The sequence below is a fragment of the Colossoma macropomum genome, unplaced genomic scaffold (assembly GCF_904425465.1).
Source record: "Colossoma macropomum unplaced genomic scaffold, Colossoma_macropomum, whole genome shotgun sequence".
Lineage (NCBI taxonomy): Eukaryota > Metazoa > Chordata > Actinopteri > Characiformes > Serrasalmidae > Colossoma > Colossoma macropomum.
The window spans coordinates 36,830,759-36,851,075 of record NW_023494788.1 but is presented as its reverse complement, the minus strand read 5'-3'; the positions used below and the strand labels follow the sequence as shown (position 1 = coordinate 36,851,075).

Here is a 20,317-nt window from a genome sequence, read left to right as displayed (position 1 = left end):
CGTGTTAAAAAAAACAAACAAACAAACAAAAAGTGGCCTCTACAAAACTAATGGCACAGTTTATAGTTGCACAGTATAGATGCTTTTTTCAATATGCAAATAAATAGAAATTGTGTTTTGTGCATTCATGCCTAGGGGGTAGGGTGTCCCGATTTTTGTTAAGATAGAGGGGCAGGGTGAAGACGTAAGGCTACATGGCCCTCCAAATGGAGGTTTTTCAGAGACACATTCCAAACAGAGTATTATGAGAAAAAAGGAAAACCAGCAAGATGGCTGCGCAAGTGACAAAAGAAACCCACAAATGTGAATATTTTCTGTTTAAAATTACAATAACTATTGTTTTATCTCAGTTTATCTTACGTTGTTTCAGTGTGTTAAGGTCTTTTTCTTCATAACAAGCATAAAAATCACTAGTACTTTGCTGATGTCTCGGTAGCTAGCTAGCTAAATTTCCCGTTCCACCTTAAATGGGGCAGCAGTTCTTTCCTGTTCCACTAAGACTCTAACTAGAAGCTGCGAATAGCTGACTTCAGCTTCATATGACTGAAGAATTAGGGGTGCGTGATAATAAATAATTGTGATCCCCCCTCTTTGAAAGCATATGATGCCCTAAATTTAATTAATGCCTCCTCTGCTATCACTGCAGGCTGGCAGGGTCGCCTACAGAGCACCGACAGTAGCCTGTTAATGAAGTAATGTTCTTTTGTATTTGAGGGTCCCTTTTCATAGGGGAAGATTTCAACCACTACCCCTTGTAGTTCCAAGGGGCAAGGTGACACTCGAAAACAAGTGGCAGGGGTAAAAATAAGAAATAAGATTGGGATGGGACTTTAAGTCCCGACTTAAACTCCACTGAGATACTGTGGCAGGACCTTAAATGGGCAGTTCATGCTTGAAAGCCCTCCAATGAGGCTCAGTTAAAGAAATTCTGCAAAATTCTTCCACTGCGATGTGAAAGAATGATCTCCACTTATTAGTTGGTTGCAGCTGTTGATGCTACAGGTGGCGCAAAAGTTATTAAATGTAGGGGGATCAAATGCTTTTCCACATGGGTGAAATGATCATTTAAAAATGATGTTTTGTGTTTCCTCACATTCCCCATGTTCTCCTTATATTACATCTTATATTACATTTTGTATGAGTGTCTGAAACTATTTAGTGACAAAAACATAAGAAATCTGAAGGGGCGTGGCAGGGGCTAACACTTTTTCGTGTAGCAAGCTTTGTCCAGCGTGGCGGTTTAGCGTCTTCTAGAGGCAGCTTTAAGCTGTGTCTGATGTCGATGCACAGGAGTGGTCACTTGTTATTAGCACAGATGTAGCAACGTTCACATTTCCAGTCCGTAATTCAAAGAATCCAGTGACATTAAGGCAAAAACACTCTTTTTGTCCTAGAGAAATCCTGCTTTGACCTGGTGCTCCTAATATGGGCAAAAGGCCAATTACAGAATGACGCAGGATCTCAGAAGCCTGTAGCTAAAATTAGAGCTAATAATTTCTGCTATTTCAAAGCAAGTGAGAAAGCATAGAAGCAGACCGCTGATCAGATTTGAGAGTGAGGGAAGAGAGATACTGCGACCAACACATATGCACTGAGGCTGGTACCCGCTCCCAGTGATCAGCGCAGGCACATTCGCCCTTCGCATCTTCTCTCAAGATGCTTATGAGTATTTTTGGCCTCTCTGCCTCGAAGAGACTTCAGCTTTAACCTAATCAGACCCGGACACAATTCTACATTATATTTAGAGCGTGAACGCTTCTTAAATCTCTGAGTGAGCAGGATGGAGTTTTTCCTGTGAAATAAGAGATGTTAAGCTAACTGGCAAGCTCCGGTCCGAGAACATGAATCTGTAGAAAATAAATATAGTCAATATTAAACGAGAATTTCTCCTTTTTTTGGTCTGAATAAATCAGTGGTTGAGATGTTAACAGAGTCATTCAGAATAGTTTAATTGTAGAAACTCAGATTTCTTTACAGTGGTGGTGATAGGGACCAGGGATCGACATGACGACAACACAAATATAGCCATTTTATTTACAATCCAAAACCACCAGTGAACCTACACGTATCTACTGAGGTTTATATGGAATGTTGATGATAGTAAAATAGTGGAAAATCTGAAATAAGAAGTTTTCTTTTCTGACTATTTTGCCTCAGAACACCCTGCATGTATCCCTCCACCATGAATGGATTTTAAAGCCAAACTCTTCTCAAAACTATTGTAAATCACTATCTCAGACATCAGGCAGTGTATTCATAACCATTTCATATAGTAACTTTCTGTGAGGAAGCTTTTAGAGGTGGACATCTGGTTCCTATCGCCACCAGTCTGAACAATTCTGTGTGAGTTTCTCTAGAACCACATCAAACCACTCTGAATAACTATGTTTACATCTTAAAGATTAAATTATGCAACCATGTCTGAAAAATGAGTGGAATTCCTCTTTAATAGCTTGGTTCTGCTGTTCTTTTTACCATTCACTTTGATGTTTAGCAAGCAGTGTAATCTTGTTTTACACATAAATCCAGGTTTTGGACATGCTCCCTGCTTTAAGGGGACAATAGTTTTGAGAGACACCAGTATTTTACAAAAAGAGGAGGCAGCTTTTGTCCATGCAATCTTATATTCCCACTATTACGGTTCTCTGCTCCAGTATGGTTCTGCTCATCACTCACACTGAGAAGTTTAGTACAAAATTTAACGTCCTTTCCTGAGCAGAACGGAATTATGAATTGACTGATTATGCAAGGGTGATATAGCTTGTCGTAGCACGTTAACGTCTGAACACACACACCGTTGTGTCCAGCAGCATGGGGCATGCTAAGTTTGGCTTGCTTTTCCATTTCTGAATGGATGTTAATGCTGCTCGTCCATTCCCAGCGCCAGCAGCTGTGGGTTTGTGTGTAATCTGGATTATGGGGAGCGTTTGACGGTGACGCCACAGTAAGAGCTCCCTGCAGAGCGCCATCTTAGACTCGCCCCGGGAGACCGCTTACATCCTCCACGTTCCCCACGCTTCCCAAAACGGCTCCGAAACAACGAGAGGAGGAAAAGAATCACACGGCTGCTGCTCCCATCCAAAAAGAGCTGCAAAATTCCATCCCATCAACAGGAAAATGACAAAAAAACACCCATCTGTCGGATGGCGAGTGCAATAGGGAAGATTAGAAAGCATACCGGAACTGCAGAACACACTGAGCTGCTTTAATAATAATACTACTAATAATAAATGTAATAAAACAAATTGCATTCAAATATTAAAGTGCAGCTCAAAGTACCAGACAGTGCATTACAAAGGAAGAAGTAAAAACTAAGAGAAAAACAAAAATAAAAACAGTAATAATGATAACATTTAATAAAACAAGGAACTCTACTTAAAAAAGGGGTGAATTTTTGCATCTGATGTAACTATCGGCTATCCATCCCTATTCACTGTATATTGCACTAATTTGGAAGTCTGCTATTTTGTAATGGAGAATATACCGTGTACTTTTGCAATCCCACAATTCACTCTTAATCCTAAACACATACACAGACTGAACGTTCCTTATAGCATTCTGTTTAGTACCCCAATATAGGGATTAGTGATTCTGTTTCCTAAAATAGTGCTTTATGTAGTGATTAGGTGGACATTATTGTTCACTATTATAGTGTTCTATATAGTGATTAGTGGACCATTTCTGTTTACTATAATAGTGTTCTATATAGTTATTAGGAGACCATTTCTGTTCACTATAATAGTGCTCTGTAAACTGAATATGGGAACCATTTCTGTTCACTATAAAAGTGTTTCAAATAGTGATTAGGAGACCATTTCTGTCCACTATAATCATATTCACTATAATGATTAGGTGGCCATTTATATTTGTTATAATAGTGTTCCACATAGTGATTAGGAGACCATTTCTGTTCACTACAATAGTGTATCATGTAGTGATTAAGAGATCATTCTGTTCACTATAATAGGGCTCTATATAGTGATTAGGTGGCCATTTCTGTTCACTATAATATTGTTCTATATAATGATTACGGGGACCATTTCTGTTCACTATAATAGTGTTCCTTACAGTGATTAGGAGAACATTTCTTTTCACTATAATAGTATTTTATATAGTGATTAGGAGACCTTTTCTGTCCACTATGATAGGGTTCTATTTAGTAAATAGGAGAGCTTTTCTGTTCACTGTAATAGTGCTCTATATAATGATTAGTGGTCCATTTCTGTTCACTATAATAGTGTTCCATATATGATTAGTGGACCATTTCTTTCCACTGTAAAAATGTTCTATATAGTGATGTGAAGACCATTTCTATTCACTGTAATAGTGCTCTATATTCCCCATAGTTATTCATAAACCATTTCTATTCCCTATAATAGTGTTCCACATAGTGATTTGTGGACCATTTCTGTCCACCTATAACAGTTTTCAATATAATGATTAGGTGGCCATTTATATTTGTTATATTAGTGTGCCACATAGTGTTTTGGGGGCCATTTCTGTTCATTATAAAAGTGTTCCAAATAGTGATTAGGAGATCATCTCTGTTCACTATAATAGTGTTCCAAATAATGACTAGGAGTCCATTTCTGTTCACTATAATAGTACTCTATATAGTGATTAATGGACCATTTCTATTCCCCATAATAGTGTTCCAATAGTGATTTGTGGACCATTTCTGTCCACTAAAACAGTTTTTTTTAATGTAATGATTGGGTGGCCATTTATATTTGTTATAATAGTGTTCCACATAGTGTTTAGGAGGCCATTTCTGTTCACTATAAAAGTGTTCCAAATAGTGATTCTATATAGTGATTAGGAGACCATTTCAGTTCACTATAAAAGTCTTCCAATCAGTGATTAGTAGACTATTTCTGTCCACTATAATCATGTTCAAGTTCAAGAGGTTTTATTGTCATTTCAGCTATTTACAAGTACACAGTGAAACGAAACAATATTCCTGGTGCAACACAAGAACACAAGTGCAAAACAATAGAATATACACAGTGCAGACAATACAGTGCAATGTAGTGATTAGTTTCTCACTATAATATGGTCCTTATAGTGGGGCCCATTTCTGTTCTGCATATAGTGCTCCAATGTATGAGTTTTTCAACACAGTACACAAACTTAAAGCTTTTCGAGATACCTGTCTTGTTCAGAGTCGACGCTTCAGAACGACCAAATGGGTGGCAGTTCCTGTCACCATGGTAACGGCGGTGTATGGAGACATGAAGCTAAGGTCGTTCTGACACTCTGCATTATTCACTAGCTCTGCTAACCTGGTGGACACAGAGCAGCTACGGCCCCGCGTTTCAACAGCGGCAAAATGCTTCCCATTCAAATATTGATGAGAATGCGATTTCAATTTATTGCACATTTTTTAATTTATTGTTCTATTGTTCTCCAAGGGAAACCAATTCAATCCAGCAAGGGTACTAGAGGCAAGCCCTGAGCCACGGGGAGGAACTCTTTCATCCAAATTGAATGTTAGATTCGGTAATAAACAGGTCATGGCCGAGAGATGAAAAACTCCACAAGTATCCGTCCTTGTGTCTTTGAAACTTTGCAACAAAGACAGAGAACAGTCTCGCACTGCATCTTTATCAATAAATAAATAAATATAGAAGTAAAAATCTCAGTTTGTGTTCTGTGAGTAAAAAAGTCAATTCACCCCAACAAACCTCGCTTCTCTCGTCCTCCAAAAAAAACTATTTCCTTCAGTGGACCCCAAGGAGAACTTTCAGGCTTGCTTTAAACTACAGCACGAGTTTATTGCATATTAGGCAAAACAGGCTGGCCTTTAACGTTCTTCAGATATCCCTCCTCGAAGGCCCATTCTGCGCAGGTATTTGGTCAATCTGTTCAGTATGCAGACGTGTTCGGCTTTAACACGCTGCCTCTCAGGCTTCTGACATTTTCCTGATCGATCTGTGTCCGATCGTGGCTAATCATTACAATAGCCTGCTAAAACAACGAATTTTCTGCAGTCAGCAGCCTTCAGCAAACTCTCCGGGGATGTCATGTTGTACTTTTTTTATCTCAGTCTTGTTGATAGTGTTAAAAGCTTCAGGATTAACATTTGAAATATGCGTCGTCTCAAAACGGCTTAAGATATCGACGGCCTGAGAACAGGGCTCCTTACTTCTTCGATGCAGAATCACCAATATGGAATTATTTTTTTAGAAAATGAAAGTGTGAGCTTTGAAGGTGCTTGTTTTTTGATGGCATTGTTGGAAAAGAGTTTTCCATTTTTTTCTTACTCAAGTCATCTGCATAAAAACAATAAGCACACTTGGTAATTACGGAGCCTGCTACGGAACAGCTGAAGAAAATTAGAGCTTCCTTTTACAAAATGACAACCTTGCTTATCTTTTCTTGTTTATGACAGCCTGTGTCTTCCAAACAGCGGCGCTTACTCTTAAAAAAAGTCCCAAATTAAACCACAAAGGGTTCTTTGGATCAACCCAATACAGCTCTTATAAAAGAAGGCTCTTCAAGGGCTCTTTGGTAAAGACAATGGTTGTATATAGAACCAAGAACACTCAAAGAACCATTTGCATACTTAAAATGTTATTTGCATGGTGAAACGGTTCTCCAGATTGATACAGCACCAAAAAGGGTTCTGCTATTGTTCCAGTGTCAAGCTTGTATCACACTTAAAAAAATGGTTCTTTAAGAGTTCTTTGGTAAAGAAAATGGTTCTGTATAGAACCCTGAACACCCTTGCATGATTCAAGGGTTCTCTGCATCATGAAAGTGTTCTACAGATTGAAGGAAAATGTGCTGTAGATGGTGCTATACAGAACCTTTTCAAAAGGGTCCTACATAGAACTATCTACAGAAGAACGCTTTCACAATACAAAGAACCCTTTAATCATTCAAATGTTTTTTTAGTGTTCATGGTTCTATATAGAATCATTTTCTTTACGAAAGAACCCTTGAAGAACCATCATTTTTAAGTGTGTACAAGCTTGACATTGTAACAATGGCAAAACCCTTTTTGCTGCTGTATAGAATGATATAAAACACCTTCTCTGTCAATCTGAAGAATGAATTTACCATGAAATGAACCCTTTATTCATGAAAAAGGGTTCGTTGAGTGTTCATGGTTCTATATAGAACCATAGAACCCTTGGAGAAACATCATTTTCAAGAGTGTACACACTTGACATCAATAACAGAACCCTTTTTGGTGCTGTATAGAACCATATACAATGCATTCTCCATCAATGTGAAGAACGATTTCACCAGGAAAAGAATCATTTAAGCATTCCGATGTTTTTTTGAGTGTTAATGGTTCTATATAGAACCATTGTCTTTACTAAAGAGCCCTTTGCAGGACCATCTTTTTTTAAGACTGTGGATTTGCTGTAAAGAACACTTTTAGGTTCTGTTTCTTACTTTTAAGAGCAGAGTATAAAAGCCCATCAGTCACTTTTTATGACAGTTCATTTTAGACCTAATAGATTCTCAGTGTGGAGCATTTTGTGGGGTTTCAGAGGAACAGAAGATGAGCAGATATCTGCTGCTGGGTGATAGTGCTGGTATGAGAGCTGCATATGAGTGGGGGACACTGAGAGTTTAGAGGTAGGCAAAGTGAGAAATGGTTTGTCACACTCGGCACTTAAAGGTTACATCTCTATTACCAGCTGAGCTAAAATGTCACGCGCGTCCCGTGGAAGAGTGGACAGTGATATTTAATGGTGGAACCTGGGACTCCACTTTCCCTCCTGGAGCTCCATTTCTGCCTGCTACATTATTCACACAGTTGTCAGGTAGCACCTGGCCGAGCGCTGCAACACCCACATCTACACGCGCAAGGCGCCGAGAAAATGGACTTTCCTTTCTCACTCGCAGCCAGGCCATTACTGAGAATGATGGGATTGCAATGATGGCACAAATACACAGATACGCTGGCCAAGCCTCTCTGCAGTCGCACACATCACTGATCTTCAAAACATACCTCTGCTTATGGAGTCCAAACCAGAGCCATTTCAGAGCTGAGTCACGCCAGGAGTCAATGGACGATGTGAAATATTCACAGTGAGACTACTTTAATAAGAATATTCATAGCTAGAGGACTTTAGTAAGAGTACTCTCTCAAGAACATTCAAAATAAGAGTTTTTAGTAAAAGTACTTTAATAAGCTTAGTCAAAGAAAGTGCATGCAGTTTTAAGAGTACATAATAACAGTAGTTTAGAAAGGCTATTCAAAGTAAGAGTATTTTAGTAAGAGTATTCAAAGACAGAGTACATTAATAAGAGTATATCAAAGTAATATTGTTTTGCTGAGAGTATTTTTGTTAGACTATTTTAATGAGTATTCAAAGCTAGAGTATTTTAGTAAGAGTATGCATAAAAGCATAGAAAGTGAAAGTATTTTGTTAAGAGTGTTCAAAGCTAGTGCCTTAACAAGCTTCAGCTAGCTTCAGCTTCAGCTAGGCCAGAACGCTGCAGCCAGAGTCCTTACTAGAACCAAAAAATTTGACCATATCAGTCCAGTTCTATCAAACCTACACCGGTTACCAGTTAAATTTCGCATTGATTATAAAATTCTCTTACTGACTTAGAAAGCACTAAACGGACTCGCCCCTCAGTACCTGAGTGAACTTCTCTCTCACTATGAACCATCACGCCTACTTAAATCACAAGGTGCTGGCTTACTATTAGTACCTAGAATTAATAAAGTTACGTCAGGGGGGAGAGCTTTCTCATACAAAGCCCCCCAGCTTTGGAATAGTCTTCCTGTTAATGTTCGGGACTCAGACACAGCCTCAGTGTTTAAGTCTAGGCTAAAAACTTACTTGTATATTCAAGCCTTTGGTAATTAGTTTTCTTTGTCAGTTCTATACCTGCCAGAGTCTCCGCTGCTCTGCTAACACTGTAATCTGTGATCAGTCACACTCATTACAGAACTGACTCTCTGTGTGTTTTCCTTTCTTTTTTTTGCCGAGTTGAACAGCTGCCCATCCTGTGCGTCTGATGCTGCTGCCTCTTCTACCTTGATCGGGTGCCACTGCTGCCAGCCCTCTGGACCGGCTTACCACCATTGAGCCTCCTGCTGTACAACGCCGTGCAAACCTCACCCTTACAACCTGACCCCACTGATGCTGCTGCTGTTGCTACATGAACTAAACTAATAAAAATTAATCATTTGAACTAATCAATCATTTAAACTAATCAATTTAATCAATCACCCATTACAGAACTGACTCTGTGTGGTTTTCCTTTCTTTCTTTTCTTTGCCGAGTTGAACAGCTGCCCATCCTGTGCGTCTGATGCTGCTGCCTCTTCTGCCTTGATCGGGTGCCACTGATTGCCGTGCAAACCTCACCCTCACAACCTGACCCCACTGATGCTGCTGCTGCTGCTGAACTAAACTAATCAAATTAATCATTTGCTCCACTTGTTTTCCCTGTTTTTGTACTATAATACTTTATACTAACAATGTCAACCAGAGGAGGATGGGTTCCCCTTATGAGTCTTGGTTCCTCTCAAGGTTTCTTCCTGTTTCTCTTAGGGAGTTTTTCCTTGCCACTGTCGCCTCTGGCGACGCTCATGGGGGCTTGAATCGGGATTTCTTTCTGTAATGCTGATTACCTTGTAAAGCTGCTTTGTGACAACACCTGTTGTAAAAAGCGCTATATAAATAAACTTTGCTTGCTAAGAGTATGTTAGTTAGAATAACAATAAAAGTACATTATAAAAGTATTTTGGAAAGGATATTCAAAGGATATTCATTATTTAAAGTAGGACTATTTTTGTAAGAGTTCTTTTGAAGAATATTCAAAATTTAGTAAGAGTACTAAAAGGATATTAAAAGTAAGAGTGCTTTAATAACATTATTTAAAGTAGGACTACTTTTGTAAGAGTACTTTTGCAGGACTATTCAAAATAATAGTTTTTTTTAAGTAAGAGCCTTTTAGTAAGAGTACTTAAATAAATGTATTCAAAGTAAGACAATTGTAAGAGTATTCCAAAGTAAAATGAATTTGCTGTGAGGATTTTGAGTACTTTAGTAAGAGTATTAGGCATAAGAGCATTCAAAATAAAAGTATGTTGGTAAGAGTATTCAAAGCAAGGGCACTTTGCTAAGAATGTATTAGTAAGAATGTTCAATGCAAGAGAAATTCAGTAAGAGCACTCAAAGCAAGAGTACTCTGCTAAGAGCATGTTAGTAAGCATACTTTAGTGAGAATATTCAAAGAGTACTTATCATTTAAGAGCACTCTTTCCCAAAAAAGTTAGTGAAAAGTGAAAGCAGACTTTTTATTTTACATTCATACAACGTACAATGATAGTACAAGTACACAATCACTGAATTAGCAACGACACCTGTTTATCTTCAGTAGAACTTTAGTAAAAGTATTTTAGTAAGAGTACTTAATTAACTGCTACCTAACTGGGTAACTAGGTACGTACCCAAAGATAACCAAATTAGCTTATCTGTAGTTCTGCAATTTATACTTAAATCCTTCTAGTGTGATTGCCTTGCTGTACTTCAGTGAGAAAATTCAAAGTAAAAGTATTTTAGAAAGAGGATCTTAGTAATGTTACTTTAATAAGTGAATTCAAAGAAAGAGTATTTTAGTAAGGGTATGTGAGTAAGCGTACTTTAATGAATGTATTTTTGTTAGAGTATTTTAGGCAGCTTTTTTTGAAGAATATTTTATAGGTTTTCTCTTCAGTCTGTAGGGTCAGTTAAATTTTGCTTCTATAGGATTGTATGGACTGGTCCCCCCCCCCTTTTACTGTTTGTTAATCCACAGCATACCCAACAGCATTTTTACAGTGGTGAGTCCTTCCCTGCTTGCTTTTAGTAAGAGTATTTTTTTTAAGAAAAGTCCTTGATTACATCATGACTGAGTGTAGCATTTATCAGTACTTTAGCTCTGAAGTACTTCAAAAAATGTGCTATAGGGGAAAAAAATGACAGAATGACTGAATATTTTATAGCCCTTTCACTCGGTCTGCTTTACACTTTTCAATGAGTCAAACCTCTGTTAAGCGAATGTGTGATTAACAGAAGATGATTTAGATGAATTCACTCAGACTAAGGCATTGCTCCAGCAAAACATGACAGCGTGTAACAAAAGGGAGGAACATCACAGCACCAGCAATCACAGCACACAATTACATGAAGAAAATATTTACAGTATCGCAGTCAGACACGATTATTGCAGCTTGCTTTCTGTTCTCCATTCATCAAGTCAAGTACAGCACTCATGCAGAATCTGCACTGGAAGCAGCCTGTATAGTTCAGAGCCTCAGAAACAAAGCAAACTACTCGATAAAGACCAGAAGTGTAGATGCAACATTAACAGTGTTAAACTATATAATATAATGTAATATGTTATATAACAGTATTTAATCAAGAGTATTGAAAGTAAACTTTAGTAAGAGCATTCAAGTCAAGAGTACTACACTACGAGCAATTTAGTAAGAGTATTCAAAGAGTGAGTGTACTTTAGTAGGGTTGAGAGTAATTTAATAAGAGTATTTTAGTAAGAATTTACAAAGTAAAAGTACTTTAGCAGGGGAGAGAGTAATTTACTGAGAGAATTTTAGTAAGAATATTCAAAGCAAAAGTTAGTATACTTTAGTAGGGGTGAGAGTAATTTAGTGAGAGAATTTTAGTAAGAGTACTCAACAAAAGAGTACTTTAGTAGGGGTGAGAGTAATTTAGTAAGAGTATTCCAACAAAGAATACATTGTTAAGAATATTTAAGTAAAAGTTTAAAAATTAGGATTTTGGTATAATTTTTAGGACTGAATGGTCTGAACCTCTTAAACTCTAAGGCTCCGTATGGGTCTCCACACTTTAATCCCTCGCTTCCTAATTTTCAGAAAGTATATACTTCAAAAAGTAAGTGCTACACTATTGAATTAAAACTACTATGTTAGTATGAATTGCATCATTGAATACTGTAACTTCCCCATTGTCTGCCTTCTCTGAATATCTTCACTACCTCTTACTTTCAGACTGTTGTCATGCAAATGTACATTTTGTCATTTTTACAATGCAGGAATAATTAGCAATAAGTAGAATAATTAAATGTAGAACAGCTCAGAGTGAATAACAAACTATTATGATGAATAACTCTATAAAAAGCCTGACATTTAATTATATAGTAATAGTGTTAATAGTAATAGTGTTAATAATAAAACATTTTTGAAAATGTTCCTTCTTCCACACGTTTGGGTCTGCAGCGTACTCCCTCTGGCTGCAGGGATTCTGTTTGTTGGCTCCGAGTTGTTTACGTGACTATCAGCTGCCGTCACATGATGCTTTAGCACCACACGTCGCCCACGAGCGAGGAGCTCTCCGGATGTTTTTACTGGAGTCGTGGTGTGGCACTCTGGCATCAAATCCACAGACCAACACAGGCGCTTCCGTCGCCACCGAAGATAATTATCAAACATGATCATCTGGACGCCGCACGATTCGCTACAGGGAAATGGAAACTTTATGTGCACACAGCAGCAGGCAACGAACAGTAGATTCACACCAGGAGCCTAAAACTCCAGTAGACTGCTCTGACTCAGTTGAGAAGGAAAAGTTTGAGGATGTATAGCTTTTCATTGTCAGTTAATTTTTCCTTGCAAAAGCTGCAAAACTAAGGAACCACTTGCCAAAAGCCCTTTGGGACTAAAGCCAAAGGACATGCATTTAATCCCCTTCCCTTGTTATGATGTCAGCACTCAAACCTCTCAGGGCCCAATTTTCCAAAACCATCTCAGTGTTGAGATCATCTTAACTGGTATTGCTCTACCATTTAAGAATCATCTTTGTGCTAAGATGCTTTCAGGAAACCCAGTTCACATTGTTGGAAATAAAGGTTCTGTGCAGGTACATGTTTCATTCATCAAGGTACAAACAATGTAAATGTACCCTCAAAGGTACAACAGTGGTTTTAAGGTCCAATTGTGAACCTTAAACATGTTTTTCCAGGTGAAAAGTATGTATTTGTACCTTTTCATAACCGAATGTTTTAAAACAGATCAAATCAAATCAAATCAAATTTATTTGTATAGCGCTTTTTACAACTGATGTTGTCACAAAGCAGCTTCACAGAAATCCGTTTAGAACAAAGTTTCAACATGAAATGTAAATCCTCCAGGTGAGCAAGCCAGGGGCGACAGTGGCAAGGAAAAACTCCCTCAGTTGAGGAAGAAACCTTGGGAGGAACCAAGGCTCACATGGGGGGACCCATCCTCCTCTGGTCAAACTACCTACAAAATTATTATTCTACTAATATTAATAGTAATAGTAGTAATAGTTAGGAGACTTCAGTGTAGAGTGGGCAGCCAGTCCAAGGCAGGTGGCGGTGACTGGGTTGTGGGTAACTGGTCTGAAGCGGGTAGCCGGAGAGCTCTACAAACAATCATCCAGCAGTGTCCGGCCGGACAGGTGAGCAGTCGTTTTCTCGGAAGAAAGGTAGGGAAATGGAGTTAGTTTAGTTCTGTATAGGTGTATGTATAGTAGTATGTAAAACATTTCCAGAGTGTGGCTAACGACTCCGGCAGATCTGACTATAACAGCTTAACTAAAAGGAGAGAACCAAAAGGGCACACAGGGATACAGATCAATAAAATAAAAAGCCTGGAGACGAGACGGGGTGTGTGGAGTCAATACTAAATATGATTTCAGTGGATTATGGTACAGTTATGTTCCCTGACCAAATGTACTGAGATGTAACCTTGAGAGAACCACCCTAGTGACAAGAGGGGTACTGCCCCGGTAACAGTTTACTACCTTTTTTTTCTGAGAGTGCATAGATGTTCTTAAATTGTTTTCTTTCATAAGCAACAGATTTGTGTCATGTAGCCTGTTGATGTCATGTTATATTTTATCCCCTTATATGGCCAGGGTCCACTGGCGGGACCAAAGTTTTATTCCACACTTCTATAAACCTAAGAACAGCTCAACCAGTTTGTAGTGAAGTCCTTGCAGTTACTTAATAATAAGCTTTAGTATATAATAAGCCTGGGATTTTAAGGGGTTAAAGCTTACCATAAACAATGCAATATACATTCTGAATTTAAATGAAACATTATTTATGTTAACTGGTCAACCAGTTTAGTCCAGTCTGAACCTGAAGGCAGAAAAATGGACAAAACAACAAACATCAAAATCAAACCAAATGTTAGCCTTTTGTGAATCTGGCTTCTGCTCTTCTTATCAAAGAAGACACTTTGTCCCCATTTACACCTGGTCACTTCATGTGTCCAGTATCTGGATTGTATCCTGATAAAATTTTAGCCACATGCATTTACACTTCGTAGTCAAATGCGTCTCTGGTCAGTTGGACTGAAATCCAATTGCTGTGTGGGACGGAATATGCAAATCCCTTTGTCACACGGCAAACAATTCCCAACTGTTTATCTGTCCAGCCTCTTCATCTGCAGTTTGTTTTTTTACAGTAGTGTCTGTCCATGTTGCTATTAAGCATTTCATTTCATCCAGTCCCTGAGGAGTTTTCGTTGTATTGGGAGATGTTTCAGTTGTACTGGAAGGAGTTTTGGTTGTACTGGAAGTGGTTTTGGTTGTATTGGGAGGAGTTTTGGTTGTACTAGGAGGGTTTTTGGTTGTCAAATGTGTCTTGGAGAGACAGATGTGTTTACACTGCTATAACGTGTCTCAAATGTGTCTCAGTCCACCTCCTGAAGTGGTTTAAGTGATCAAATCTGTTTCACACCAGGACCCACATGTACAGACAGTGCTTGTCTCGAGAACTTTGAGAGTCTTGTGTTTCCTGCCTTCCACCCAGTGAGCGCTAGGACAGGCTCCAGCACCCCCGAAAACCCAGGAGGACAAGAATGAATGAATGAATGAATGAATGAATGAATGAATTATGAAATGAATCATTTGTCCACTTATTTTTTACCTTCTTGGTTTTTCACTTTCAAATGTTATCATGACTTATAGTGCTGTTACCAGCCCACAATGAACTGTTGCCTCCTCGAATCTGGGCCCACAGACCACTAGAGAGTGCCTTGCGGCCCACTTTTTGTCTGTGGCCCTGCTCTTAATGAAACATGAGGGCCACCAGTTTGAAACTCCCTGGTATAGATAATTCAAATGAGAAATAAAGAGGTGCTTCCTGTCATATACTGAAACACTGTTATATAAGCCTATAAGCTGTAGGAGTAATTAAAGCCTATATGAAAACGCATGACTAACTCTGGAATGACGCGACTCTCCACAATGTTAAAAACAAACTTGTTGCAGAGAACACGTACACTCTGCTCAGACTGCTGCAGAGGAAAAAAGACACTGCTTTATGACAGATGCTTTATTTCTGAACCTTGATTATTTTTGTATGCTCAAAGCAAGCCAGAAGCGGACGCTGTGCATAATTTAGTGTTTTCACTGGACTTTTCCTTTCCTGTAAGATTTGGAAGCTGAGCAGCATGTCTAACGCTTAAGGGTACCTCAAGATCGTTTCTGTACAGATGTATTGACCATTGCCAAAATTCTCCTGCATTTCTTTAGAGATCATTGCTGATACTGCAGAACGTAAAACTGTTCTTCTGTTTTACGTAGTCTAAATTTATTGAAATTTGAGCTGTTTAAGAAAGTTCTACTGTCCAGCATATGCTGAAATGTTTCTCTCTGATCATGAAACCAAGCACTCTGCCCCAAAGACACTCCAAATCTTATTTTTTTACTCTATTTTTTTTGTTGTTATGTGTCAGTAAAGCTAGCTAAACGTCTGGAAACTAGATGATAGCTTCATAAATATTTTTGACCAGAATAACCTGGAGGAAAATCAACACTACAGCAGTAGATACTTGCTTTTCTCTCAACCCCACCAGAGTCCAGTCCATTTGTGTATGAATTATTTCTAACTTGTTGCTCATTGAAACAAGTGGAGAAACTGTGTGGAAAGTGTTGATTCTAAACTTTCAATCCAGAACACATCAGTGTTTATAAGAGGAAGAAGAACCGTCTGTTACATTTGACATCATTTTTTAACATCAAACCAAACAGAAACGAATCAGAGGTGCAGACTCAAACCTGATAATACAGAATGGAAACTGAATGTGAAAGTAAGTCATTGTGTAACAATGTAATTGTCATCAGTTTAAATGTATTGAAGCAGTGTAGCAAAACAACCCTAGAACTCTTAAAAAATATGGTTCTTCAAGGGTTCTTTTGTAAAGACAGTGTTTCTATGCAGAACCATGAACACTCAAAGAACCCTTTGAATGATTAAATGGTTCTTTGCATAGTGAAATGGTTCTTCAGATTGATTGAGAATTATGTATGGTTCTATATGGAAAAAATGGTTCTACATAGCACCAAAATTCTATTCTATTGTATACAAGCTTGACATCGTAACTATAACAGAACCCGTTTTGGTGCTATATAGAATCATATACAATACATTGGAGCTTATCTGAAAAAGTGTACGCTACACTCTTTAAAAAGATGGTTCTTCAAGGGTTCTTTAGTCGGGAAAAAAGGGTTCAAACAACCCTTTGCATAATTAAAGGGTTCTATAGAGAACCATCTACAGCACATTTTCCATCAATCATTTCATGGAATCATGCAAAGGTGTTAATGGTTCTATATAGTAAAGTAAAGTGTGATACAAGCTTGACACTGTAACAATAGCAGAACCCTTATTGTTGCCATATAGAACCATATAAAACACATTCTCCATCAATCTGAAGAACCATTTAACAAAGCAAAGAACCATATTATCATGCAAATGGTTCTTTGAGTGTGCATGGTTCTATACTGAACCATTGTTTTTACTAAAGAACCCTTTAGTATATTTACAGATTTTATATAAGACCATTTTCTGAAAATGGTTCTATGTAAAAAATGTATACTACACTCTTAAAAAATATGGTTCTTCAAGGGTTCTTTAGTAAAAAGAACAAAAAAGGGTTCAAAGAACCCTTTGCATGATTAAAAGGTCCTTTGCATCAGGAAAATGTTCTTCAGATTGATGGAAAATGAGCATGTATGTGCTATCAATGGTTCTATATAGAACTTTTTTGAAAAGGGCTCTGCATAGCAACCAAAAGGGTCCTTCTATTGTTACAAGCCTGACACCAAACCAACAGAAAAAAAACCCTTTTGGGTGCTATATAGAACCATTTAAATACAGAACCATCTACAGCACATTCTCCATCAGTCTGAAGAACTCTTTCATGATGCAAAGAACCCTCTAATCATGCAAAGAATTCTTTGCGTGTTCATGGTTCTATATAGAACCATTTTCTTTACTAAAGAAACCTTGAAGAACCACCTTTTTTAAGAGCATACACAACTCTCACCAGAATCAAACTGAAGGACAAGAATACTGTGCGAAAGTTAAAACTGTTTAAACCTATTTATCTGGGCAGTGAGCATGTTTTTACCAGTAATAACATTATATTACATTAGAATAAATACAAATAACCATAAATACAGTAAAATGTGAGAATGTGTGTTTTAGTAAAGTAACTAATTCGTGGGTTAAAAGAAAACAGAAGATCACAGGTTTGGTTCCTTGACTTCTCTTTAGCCACCGCATGAATTTATTCAGTTCCACCAGCTGATTTAATTTAATGAAGGATTGATTGAATAAAGCAGATACCGGATGGCACCTGTAGATACATCCACCCATCTCCAATACCAATTTTAACAAGCCCATATCCATTTGGCCTTGCTGTTTCCCTTTGGGGGGAATCCCTGATGCCGTTCCATTGCTTTATTAGCTCAAGTCAAACTTGTTAGATGAGCCTTTGGAGAAGCGAGGGATCGAAAGTGTCAACAAGTGTCAACTTCAGCAGAACTTGCCCAGATGTGTCTGACTTGTGTTCCTTATTCACACCTTGCTATCCCTTCCTCCTCTTCTGACCACTTGTATAACACAGATGCACTTCCAAGTGGTGAGTCGAAGTGGACAAGCGCATGTTAAAGAAAGAACTAGGGAGCCAGGACTTCCTCAAGAAGAGCTTTGGAGACAGTTAAACTAAAAATAGATTGTTTACTTTTGTGCAGTACTGTATTTTATTCATGTGAAACCAGCTGACATGTATCAAGTAAATTCAAGGCATCACAGTTTTCACTGTACAGCTTATTCATCATTACCTAAAGTAAAACCTGAGCCCTTTTCGGATGGGATTAGTTTTACATGATGAGGTTGCTAAGTGATTATTCTCAGTGATTTTATTTCCGACCGAATGCACCAGGTCAGTCACTTTTGCTGACAGTGCGTCAGCTCCTTTTACCCTCTATAAAACAGGCTGTACAAATAACCTCAGGCTATATTAGTCCTGTGCAAACTGCTGTCGTATCCTGGGAAAAGGAGTTTCTTAAGTATGTAGGTCCGAAGAAGTGTTTACTTGTGCCCTCTGTGGCTAAACTGAAGTTGATAGACACTGTCTGACCTCGAGTGTACAATTCAGAACAATAAAATAGGTAAAAATTACTGAAAAAATGTTTGATTTTATGCATCAGTGTTGACTGTTGAATGTCAATTAAATGATAATACTAATAACACGGTGCATTCACTTGCGACAGTGAGACAGATGTTTAGGATAAACAGAATAACAGCTAAATTAAGTGTTTCAACATGGTTTCTACTCTTGTCTTGTCTAAATTCGTTCCCATCCCATGTGAATCGGTCATAAACATTACAGACGTCCTGTGGTAAACTGGCATTACTCACCTCCCCAGGGGAAACTAATTTCGTCCCAATTGAAAGCCCATACGGAAAAAATACATATTTGAAATGTATTTATCACATATATTTTTGCAATGTATAAAAATGGCCAAAATGCATTTGTTAAATGTACTTTGATATATTTATTTGTATTTGTTATTATATTTGTTCAATTTTATGTAGTTTTAACAGAAATAACTAAATATATATGAACTGAATGAATGGTATTGACTTTTCATTAACCATATATGTCTGCAGTAAGACACTCACACACAATATATTTCAAATAAACAAGATGTCAAATCATAGCTGCATTTTCACAGAGTATCAATACCTACAGCATTTGCTTTTATCATGTTAAAGGTTCATTTGCTAATATGTAAAATTAAGATACTGAAATAAAAAAAGTAATAATAATTTTAAAAGGCCTCCAAACAGTAAAGTGTATTGGACTTATTTTGGCTATTTTTATGCATTATCATTTTTATTTACATATTTGATAAAATACGTTAAAATACATTTATTTTTACATTTATTTAAAATACATTTATTTACTCTGCTATAGTCAAATGGTACATTTCTATGTGTAATATTTCTCCATACAAATAAAATAAATGCATTTTAAAATATATTTGTTTAATATGGCAGTATGTTCTGAAATACATTATAGTATTTGGAATTTATTTCAGTATGGATTGCAATATATATGAAATGCATTTCAAATATATTAAAATGTATGTCCATATATATATATATATATACACATTTTTTTTTCCATATGTAAGTATTCACAATCACACTGCCACCATTTTAGCAGACAACTTTGAACTCAGTCAGCAGCGCTATAGCTGTTTGTAATGAGATAAAGCCAGAACCGATTCAGTAAAGGCAGTAAAACACCTTTTTTTATCACTTATTAGCATATTAACTGATATATTTGAGTTTTTTGCCATGATTTTATTTGATTTGTTGCTGTAGTGATGACAAACAAAAGTTCAAATCTAAACAGGTAAAAAATAGCGCATATACCATTAGAAGTGCACTCATTAGTGCAGCAGGTGAAGTACAGAAGTGTGTGGTTTGGGACGCAGCGTTAGATCAGCCAGTGAGACGCGTTCAACAGCTGCTCTGCTGTGCTGCTCGTTAGCTGCTCAGTAAACACCTCCAAGACAAAGTTTGAGGTTTTGTTGATTAAGGATAATTTATTGAGGTAAATTAATGCATTTAGTAAAGTAAGCTGATGTTGGCTTCATATTACTTTGGTAATTCATTCTACGTTTAGGTGCCTCAGTGTAACTGCAGCACCGTTTAAGGTGGAACAGGAAATTAAAATGAGAACCTGGTGAATAAGAAGCTGACTTCAGCTTTGTATGTGTGTATAAGTTTATTATTTAAGAGCTTTGGCTGCTTATTTATATGCTTAGTTCTTGTAAAATATCACAGATTGGAACTTTCTAAACTCTGGAGATATGCAGGCTATGCAGATCCAGTCCACAAGCCTAGCTAATTTTCTCCTTTTCTGGAGATGCATCTAAAGTGTCCACAGTGTTTTTATGCCATTCTGATCTATTTTGTTTTTTTGCTTTTGGTTTTTATCCACCTGCAGGGCTGGAACTGCAGTGACAGTGAAGAGATGAGCTCTATCAGAG

General features: G+C 37.6%; 1 protein-coding gene across 1 annotated transcript in view; it reads right to left on the bottom strand.

Moving 5' to 3' along the window:
* Positions 1-20,317, bottom strand: part of si:dkey-237h12.3 (teneurin-3) — a 284,586-nt gene that overhangs the window by 166,303 nt on the left and 97,966 nt on the right. The gene's annotated exons all lie outside the window — the stretch shown is intronic.